Here is an 8,790-nt window from a genome sequence, read left to right as displayed (position 1 = left end):
CTTCAAAGCTAAATGAAGAAATGACCTCATGAAATTTTAAATACCACTGGCGGGAGGCTTGTTTCAATCCATAGATGGACTTATTAAGCTGCAGACTAAGTGCTCACCAACACTAGATAAGAATCCCTCAGGTTGTTTCATGTAAACCTCTTCTTCTAGATCACCATTCAGGAATGTCGTTTTCACATCCATTTGATGCAGCTCAAGATCAAAATGAGCTACTAATGCCAAAATTACTCGAAGAGAGTCTTTCTTAGATACAGGGGAAAAGGTCTCTCTGTAATCGATTCCTTCTCTTTGAGTGAATCCTTTAGCAACAAGTCTTGCCTTATGTCTCTCAATGTTGCCTTCTGAGTCTTTCTTTGTTTTGAAGACCCATCTACATCCAATGACTTTTACACCAACAGGCAACTCAACGAGATCCCAAACTTGGTTAGATGCCATAGAATCCATCTCATCCCTCATAGCATTATACCACAAATTTGATTCCTTAGAACTCATGGCTTGTGAAAACGTCTCAGGATCATTTTCGGCTCCAATGTTGTAGTCTGATTCTTGTAGGCACACTACATAATCACTAGGAATTGTTGTCTTTTTTACTCTAGTAGATCTTCTTAATGTTGTTTGGTCATCTTGCTAAGGAACTTTTCAACTGGTTCTTCACCAATTTGTTCAATATCATCATGTTGCTCCTCACAAACAACTTGATCTACATGATCACTTTCAACAGCTTGTGGAACTTCAATCACTGGTTGTCTAACACCTATTTTAACTTGAGGGGTGGGAATGACTACCAACCTATTACTTGTCCCAGAAGGTTCAGCTTCATATTGATCCCTTTCAGAAGAAATGTTCTGAAATTGATCACTCCCACTGATCAAGTCATTTTCAAGAAACTTTGCATTCCTTGATTCCACAATCCTAGTGTTGTGGGATGGACAATAGAACCTATACCCTTTAGACCTTTCAGCATATCCAATTAAATACCCAGTAATAGTCTTAGGGTCTAGTTTCTTCTCTTGTGGATTATAAATTCTTACTTTAGAAGAGCATCCCCAAACGCGTATATGTCACAAACTTGGTTTCCAACCCTTGAATAACTCAAAAGGTGTCTTTGAGACAGCCTTGGTTGGAACTCGGTTTAATATATACGCAGCCATCTTAAGAGCATCAATCCATAAAAATTGAGGAAGTTTTACATTACTCCTCATGCTTCTCACCATGTCTAATAAGGTTCGATTTCTTCGTTCTGCCACACCATTCTGATCCGGAGAACCAGACATAGTGTATTGGGCAACAATCCCATGTTCTTGAAGAAATTTCGCAAATGAACCTGGTGCTTGTCCATCCTCTGTGTATCTACCAAGTGGTATTAGAGCAGGATTATTGTCTAAAGTTTAAAAACTTCAAGAATAATTATGGCCTCATCTAACTTTCCATTTCCTGAGGGAAATTCTATTAATAGGCCTCTTATTTTCAATGGTGAGGGTTATCACTATTGGAAAACCTGTATAAAGATCTTATAGAAGTCATAGATTTAAATATATGGGAAACCATTGAAATTGGTCCCTTCATTCCTACAATGATAGTGGGAAATGCAACTATAGAAAAACCTAGAGAACAATGGGATGAAGATGAAAGAAGAAGGGTTCAATATAATTTAAAAGCCAAGAATATAATTACTTCTGCATTAGGCATGGATGAGTATTTTAGAGTCTCAAACTATAAAAATGCAAAAGAAATGTGGGATACATTACAAGTAACACATGAAGGCACAACTGATGTTAAAAGATCTAGATAAACACTCTCACACATGAATATGAAATTTTTAGAATGAATCAAAATGAGACCATACAAGATATGCAAAAGAGATTTACACATATAGTCAATCATCTTGCATCATTAGGAAAAATACTTCCTAATGAAGATCTCATTAACAAAGTGTTGAGATTTTTAAGCAGGCAATGGCAACCAAAAGTAACTACAATTGCGGAATCAAAAGATTTGACCAACATGTCTCTTGCCACTCTCTTTGGGAAACTTCAAGAACATGAAATGGAACTTATGAGAATCCATCAACATGAAGAGAATGACAAAAAGAAGAAAGGAATTGCACTCGAAGCCTCATCTTCTTCTATTCATGAGGAAAATGACAAAGAAGACTCAAATGAAAAGAACTTAGAAGAAGAAGATGATTTTAGTCTCTTTGTAAAGAGATTCAATAAATTCCTAAGGAACAAAGGAAATCTAAGGAGATCAAACTTCAATCCAAAGAAGAAAGGAGAAGATTCCTCCTTAGTTCCAAAATGCTATGAATCTGATCAACCTGGGCACCTGAGATTTGATTGTCCTATATTTAAAAGAAGAATGGAAAAATTCGACAAGAAAACTTTCAAAGATAAGAAAGAAAAGAAAGCATATATCACTTGGGAAGATAATGACATGGATGCATCAAGTGATTCAGAAAACAAAATCATAAATCTAAGCCTCATGGCCAAAGACTATGAAAGCGACGAAGAGGTAACATCTTCTAACTATGATTTATCTATTTCTTTTGATGAACTTCAAGATGCATTCAATGACTTGCATAAAGAATCTGTCAAACTTGCCAAATTAGTTTCATTTTCTAAGAAAACTATTTCAAATTTAGAAAAGGAAGTTTTGAAATTAAATGTAGAATTGGAAAATCTTAAATCTGAAGTTAAAACGTTAAAACCAATAGATACAAACCAATCCTATACTAAATGCTTAATACAAGAAAACATTGAAGCATCTCATTCATGTGAATGTTGTGACAAATTTATAGAAGAAATTGTAGATTTAAAAATTGTTCTTGCCAAATTTACTCTTGGTAAAAATAATTTAGATATTGTATTAGGCAAACAAAGATGTGTTTTTGATAAAGCTGGATTAAGATATAATCCTGAAAATCAACAAAAGATGTATGCAAATTCCTCTGCCTCCACTCAAAAGACTAGTTCTCCCTTCTTAACATGCTTTTACTGTGGTAAGAAAGGTCATAGTGCATCAACATGTGTACATTAGGAAGAATGGTAGTAGCATTGGAAAAATGATATGGGTTTCAAAAGGATCTTTAGTCAAAACTAACATTCAAGGAACCAAGAAAATTTGGGTACCTAAATCAAAGATATGATTATATGAATGAAGGACTCTTTGATGCAAAGACGGATGAAGGTATATTCCTTGGTTATTCTTTGAAATAGTAAAGCTTTTAGAATATTTAATGAAAGAACTATGACTATTGATGAATCAATACATGTTGCTTTTGATGAGACTAACTCTATTAGGCCAAGAAAGAATATACTTGATGATATTACAGATACTTTAGAAGATACTTATATTCATGATTGGTACTCGACATGGTATGGTATGCTCTGCTCTATTAATTCATTATAAATTGTTGAATGCTTTTCTTCTCTCTACTCATGATTTGTTTTTATGTTGACAAAGGGGGGGAGATAGATAAGATAGTAAGGGGAATTATCTATTTTTTTGAATTTTTTTATATATAAAATCTTCAACTTTTTCATATAATAAATCATTGCAAAATCAAGGGGAAGTGAACGAAACAAATAGATATTCTTTTTACTTCTTACCTACAGATGGTTGTCATCATTAAAAAGGAGGAGAATGTGAATCATGCAGGTTTTGATGATGCCAAAAGAATTTATTTGATAATGGTTGTCATCATCAAAAAGGGGAAAATGTGAATGTATATATATAGGTTTTTGATGATGTCAAAGTATAAGCAAACAAGATTGCTTCAAGAAACATTTAAGGTTAAGCAAACAGAGATTGCTTCAAGATTAATTCAAGGTCAAGCAAACAAGATCAAGAAAAAGATAAGGCCTTAGTTTATTTGTTAAAAGAATCTCAAACTGGTTGATCAGTTTTGGCCCCAAACAACTATTTTCAACAACTCAAGGCACTATTAATCGATTATCAAGTATTGTAATCGATTGCCAAAGATAGATTACAAATGGGCTTTTTAAAAAGGGTTTTGAAATTTGAATTTTAAATCCTATAATCGATTATCAAATGTCTGTAATCGATTACTAGTAACAACACTTCAAAAAATACTTTGAAAAGTCATGACCCTTCAAAATATAAATGTGTAATCGATTACTAGAAACATGTAATCAATTACCAGTGAGAAAATTTCAGAAAAACTTTTTGAAAAGACACATCTCTTCAAACTATTTTGAAAAGGAACAATGGGCTTATATATGTGTGTGTTTGACTTCGAAAAGTACAAGAAAGATTTTTCTAACAGAACTTAATTGTCAAATGCTCTCTAAACAACTATTGGTCAAACACTTGCAAGTCTATTAAGAATTCTTCTAGGAACTTCAATTTGTACCATTTACTCTAAAGGAGAGAAATCTTTCTGTTCATCTCATAAACTCAGTTGTAATCAAGAGACTGTTTGTCTCTTGGCTTGTGAGAATCTTGAGCACAAGGGCGAGGGATCCCAAGGTGTGTTCAAAGTCTGTAAAGGATTTACATAGATAGTGGAAAATCTCAAGTGGGTTGCTTGAGGATTAGACGTAAGCACAGAAAGTGACCGAACCAATATAAATCAAGTTTGCAGTTCTCTCTTTCCTTATCTCAGTTATTTTATTGCAGTTTACTTTATCTTGCGCAGTTAAAAGAACATTATTAAATTGATTGTTTCTTCTTCTTCTGCATTCTGAGTCTTTTATATATAATTTAAAAGGGAGTTAAAATTTGTTAGTGAAAAAATTTTGAAACTTAATTCACCTCCTTTAAATTATTAAGGTCACTTGTCCAACAATATGGACTAAGATGCAACATTCAAATATAACAACTAATACAAATGTCACTCAAAAGAGTTGGGCATGTAAAAGATAAAACACCTTCAAGCTTTTCTCCAAGCTTTAAGCTTTAGTTTTCATGTTGTTCATGTTGCTCTTCTTATCTCTAACAAAATATAAAAATAATATTCAGATTTTAGAGTTTATCTAAAGCTTAAGTTTATGGAATGTAACATGAACAATCAAAACCTATTACTCCGTTCCAAAACTATAAATGCTTTACAAATTCAACACTAAATTCATAATCCTTTCTCTATTATACCCTTGTTTACAGTTATCAGTGCATTGAATATTTTTTGTCACCAATAGCTAACCATTTATCAATGAGAATATTCACTTAATATTGTCTCTAGACTCTACGGTATCTAAATATTTGTGGTTAATGGTGATTCCAACAACATGATTAAATAGGAATATTTTAGTCTAAAGTTTTATCAATTAATATTTAGTAATGGGTGTGCACTAACCTTAAACATATATAATTTTTGAACAAAGGGACTACTTTATATAAGGTGTTCCGTAGACAATAAGGTATGGTGCAGTTGTGATAATTGTGGAGTAATCTATGCTTCTCTTTTGTTCTGTTTGTCCTGATTTATCTTGCAATCATGAAATAAACTATTGATTTCTGTTTCTTACATTTAGTCGTTATTTTGTTGATTTCTTCTGCGTCTTTTGCTACACACAGATATGTGACGTCCAAGTTATTAATGCCTATATTCCCTATCGGGCAATGAATTACTTAGAACGCTTCATTTCGAGGAATACATTATCGGTAATATATCTCTTTCTTTTGCTTCTTGCTAGAAATTTTGAAATTTGTTAATTGGCGTTTCTCTCATTTCCTTTGCGTCAAAACACTCTAGGATTTGGAAGGGCGAAGCACATGTGATAAAGTTTGATTGGTTGTAGTTTGTTGTTTCACACTTTCCTCCAAGATGAGAACAGAGAATTTCATGCTCAATGAATGTCTGGTAAACCTACGCAAGACACTTTGCACTGTGAAATTAAATCACATCATTTTTAATGTTCTGATTTGTTGCACAAATGATAGTGAGAGATCGGTCCAATAATTTAAGCAGAGATACTATAGTGAGAATGGAGTTTCGCATTCTTTATGGACTTGACTGGCAAATGCTACCCGTGACTCCTTTTGACTTTGTAAACTTTTATTATTGTCTCTGTGTTTGTTTACAGACACAGATGCATCAATGAAATCGTACTCGAGTCTCAGGGAGGTAGGTAAATTCAAATAAAAAGGATTCGTTAATTCTGTTTTTTCCGATGGTGATTCTGAGTTGTATTTTTCCTATGTCTAGAGGGGCATTTCTAGCCGTTACCTTCCTTGCATATCGCAGAATGTTAGGAACACTGCAGAAAACGATATATGAAATGAAAATTTAAATGCATTGTTATTCCTGATTGATATATTTGCAAATTATGCTACATTTTTATACATTGGTTCTTCTAGGAGGGGGAGATCTACTGTGTCAGACATCTTGTAGAGCTCTGTCATAAGAGGGACATTAAGACAATAAGTGATAATGGAAAGGAAGGAGCAGAAGCACCAGAGAGGAAGTTGATGAGTTTTAAGCTGCAGTGGCCGCAAATGAAAGTTCATCCTGAAGAGTTACTTTGTAAAACAAACTGGTGTTAGTGCACCATCGTGTAGTTATAGCCTTGTAGCCTACAAAAGGTAGATTAGACGCAGCATATCTATGTTTTTTTTTATAGACCACAAACACGAGAGTTAGGTAGAATTATTATGGGACAACAAACCTAAACACAGGCACACAACTATTTGTATATGATTAAACACTAGTTTATTTTAATGCATCTTTTAAAACATTTAATTAATTTTGAATATTTATTTCTACCGGGCAATGCACAAGGCACAAGGACTAATTCTATCAATTTTTATAAGTATAAGGAATAAATTAATTGATTTGAAATTAGATTAAATATCCCGTCTATTGTGTTTTTGTATTTTTTTCCACCTTAAATTTTAAAAGTCTTATTTTAATCTTTTTGAAGAGTGTCACTATCTTTTACTTTGGTCCTATTCAACTTCATTCTTCAATAGCTCCATTTCCCTCCTTTCTCATTCTCCTCTTTTCATAGCAACACTCACACCACTCCTTCTTTTTCTTCCCAAGAAAAAAAAACATTCATAATCCAAGTCCATCACAGAACCAAGCCTTCCATATTCCGAACCCACAAACACTAGTATGTGTCCTCCTTCTCTTCCATTTCCTACATCGCTTCCATAATCCACATGTACGACATTGTTTTCCATGGCTTCTCCGCAAAGCTATCACCTTCAGAGGCACATAAGCTGCAATCACTGAGCCACGTCATCACACTCATGCCCAAACAAATTTGTTCCCTTCACACTACGCACTCCTTTGAGTTTCTCGGTTTAGCCACTGCTGATAGGGTCAAGTTACTCCACGAGACCAATTTCAGGTCATTTGCTTGTTTGGATCATTTGTTGTGATTGTTTGTTTGGATTTGTGATGTTTGGTACTCTGATTGTTTGAAAAATGGGAAATTATAAAGGGAGAGAATGAGGAAGAGGGAGATGTGGATTTGGGTTTGTGGGTTGAACGTGGCAGCACACGGTTAGGGGTGTTTGGGTGGTGGTGGTTGCGCAGATTTTGGTTCGTGTGGTTGAGGGAAGACAGTGTGTTGTTGTGGTTGTACTTGGGTGGTGGTGGTTGCACAGATTTGGGTTAGTGAGACGGAAGAATGGAGTGGGTGATGGACAGTGATGGTGAAGGTATTGGTGGCATGCGACGGCGCTACAAAGGTGTTGGGGTTGCATGCTTCAAGAGTGGTAGAGCATTGCGGTGTGGATATGGGTGACGTAATGGTGTTGTTTGGTAGATGGAGATCATGGATCTAGGTCGTTTGATGATAACAGTATGGTGGTTTGGGGATGTGATGGGTTGGTTGATGCAGAATAGGCAGATCTGGGTGGTGGCGTTAGTGGTTTTGGAGGTTAGGGAAGAAGATGACTAATGTTAGGGAAGAAGGGTTGCTTTAGTGATTTATAATTTTTTAAATAAAATAAAAATAGTTACGATTTTTAGTTTTCACATTTTTAAAATTAATTATTTTAAAATTTAAAAATTAATGAAACATTAATATTTTTAACAAAAAAAATTGAAAAAATGACAAAAGTAAAATCCTTCAAAAATATAAAAGATTAAAATGAGACTTTCAAAATTTAATGTATAAAAAAATACTAAATATAATAAATAAAAAATAACATTTAATCTTTGAAAATATAGAAACTTAAATAAAAAATAAAAAAAAAGTAAAAATAAAGGAAGAGGGAAGGGGGCCATGGGTCCCTAAGTCTTTAAAAATGTGTTTATATTATTAAAAAAAATTGAAAAATGATACATGAATTTATTATGTTAATTGAAATTAAGAAGAGAAAAGGGAAAAAAATTATATAAATATGATAAGTAACTTGATGTCATAAAAAAAAGTTAATAAGAAATTATAAGTTTTGGTGAAATATTTAGAAGGCTGAGGTATAATTATTCAAAATTATTTCATCTATCTAATTATTTTTATTTTCTTATATATTACATCTATTTTTATATATACGAAAGGTTAAATTATTTATTTGTTCTTTATAGTTGTCTGATTTGCACCTTTCCTATAGTTTAAAAGTAATTTTTTTTTAGTTTTTATAGTTTATGTTTTAATTCTCTCTTAGTCCCTACAATTTAAAACTGGTCTTTTAATCCTTATTATTTGTATTTCAATTCTCTTTTAGTCCCTATAACTTGAAAATGATATTTTTAATCCTATAATTTATATTTTAATTACCTTCTAGTCCTTCCTACAAAAAATATAAAAATAATTAACTACAAATTAGTTATAAATTATAAATTATTTTGTATTACAAATTATCTTGCGA

The 8,790-nt window shown here is 32.9% G+C and overlaps 1 long non-coding RNA gene across 1 annotated transcript; it reads left to right on the top strand.

The window, feature by feature from the left end:
- Nucleotides 1-5,418: 5,418 nt before the first annotated feature.
- LOC121173252 (uncharacterized) lies at nucleotides 5,419-7,943 on the top strand. Its single transcript, XR_005887739.1, has 2 exons — nucleotides 5,419-5,631; nucleotides 5,723-7,943. It is a non-coding gene; the product is annotated as an uncharacterized lncRNA (long non-coding RNA).
- The last annotated feature ends 847 nt before the right edge of the window (nucleotides 7,944-8,790 follow it).

This window comes from Glycine max, chromosome 13 (assembly GCF_000004515.6).
Source record: "Glycine max cultivar Williams 82 chromosome 13, Glycine_max_v4.0, whole genome shotgun sequence".
Taxonomy (NCBI): Eukaryota; Viridiplantae; Streptophyta; class Magnoliopsida; order Fabales; family Fabaceae; genus Glycine; species Glycine max.
The sequence above is the reverse complement of the archived record's forward strand: the minus strand, read 5'-3'. Positions and strand labels throughout refer to the sequence as shown.